Consider the following 1,681-nt stretch of genomic DNA (forward strand, 5'->3'; position numbering starts at 1 on the left):
CGAGGATCTGGTCGTGGAGGAGGCCTCGCGGTGGCATTTCGGAGCCGTTTTAACTGCCGTTCAGTGAAAGTTGGACACTTTCTGTCTTTTGAACTGCAGCTTATCAAAATCGGAAAGAAGGATCCTTTTTACTGTGCGTTGGTTTATCGCCCTCCTGGCCCAAACAGCTCGTTTTTAGCTGAGTTTAGTGATTTTTTGTCCTCTACTATGAGGTTGTCTAAATTGCTTCTTGTGGGAGATTTTAATATACATGTTGATGATCAGTCCGACCTCTTTGCTAGGGGTTTTACCAGCATCATGGACTCTTTTCATTTTATCCAACATGTATCTGGCCCCACACATAACAAAGGCCATACACTGGACCTTGTTTTTTCTTTGGGTCTGAATATTGATTATATTTGTTCTAAGGACATTTTTATTTCTGACCATTATTGTGTCTTTTTTAATATGTCTTTTTATGAGCCCATGTCTCCTGTTCATCCGGACAGTTATTTCCCACACTTTAAACTCCTCCTCAGCATGGAAGTTCTCTGATGCTTTTAATTTAACATTATCCCCACAAAACGATGTTGATTTTTCTATAGATCTATTCAATTATCATTGTCTTTCGATCTTAGATGAAATCTGTCCGATTAAAATGAGACCTGTGCCTGTTTCCAAGTCTGTACCCTGGTTAAATGACAACATTCGTCTTATAAAACGTAATTGTCGTAAAACTGAGCGGTTATGGAGGAAAACCCGCTTAAATGTTCATCTCCTTTATTTAAAGGATCTTTTAGCCTCCTTTAACAATGCTATTAGAGATGCGAGGGCTGCTTACTTTTCTCAGTTGGTTGCAAAGAGCTAAAGTTTTATTTGATACTATTACTAATATTATTACTCCTGCTCCACCTGCTGCCATTATTTCTTCTGTTGAAGATTGTGAAACTTTTCTTGCTTTCTTTTTAGAAAAAATTAGCAACATAAGGAAAAACTTGTCTTTTTCAGCGTCTGCGCTGTCAGTTCCCACGCCAGCTCGGCCTGTTGTTTTAGAAGGTTTTTCACTTGTTTCACTACCAGAGCTGGGAAATTATTATTATTCAAAAATGTCTTTTACTCTACTGGTCCCTGTATTCTTACTATAATTAATACCTCCTTGGCCTCGGGCATAGTCCCTGCCTATTTTAAAACTGCTGTTATACATCCCTTGTTAAAAAAGCCTATGCTGGACCCATGTCTCACTAGCAATTATAGACCGATCTCAAAAATTCCGTTAATTGCTAAGATTCTAGAGAAGATCGTGGCTAAGCAGCTTACAGCAGTTGTAGATAAATATAGTATTTTCGACAAATTTCAATCTGGCTTTCGTAAAGTTCATTCCACTGAAACAGCCCTTCTTAGAGTTTCTAATGACATTTTGTTACAAAGCGATGCAGGTAAATGTTCTGTTCTCTTAATGTTGGATCTTACGTCGGCCTTTGATACTGTTGACCACTATATTTTACTTAACAGGCTGAAATACTGGGTCAGTGTCTCTGGGACTGCATTGAAATGGTTCTCCTTGTATCTCTCTGAACGATATTCTTCTGTGGCAGTTTCTAAGTATAGATCATCTTCTGCGTCCCTGTCTTTTGGTGTGCCACAAGGCTCTGTGCTGGGGCCTTTATTGTTTCTAGTTTATTTACTCCCTCTCCAGCACATT

Source organism: Pundamilia nyererei, unplaced genomic scaffold (assembly GCF_000239375.1).
Source record: "Pundamilia nyererei isolate P.nyererei 1_Seehausen unplaced genomic scaffold, PunNye1.0 scaffold00165, whole genome shotgun sequence".
NCBI classification, from domain to species: Eukaryota; Metazoa; Chordata; class Actinopteri; order Cichliformes; family Cichlidae; genus Pundamilia; species Pundamilia nyererei.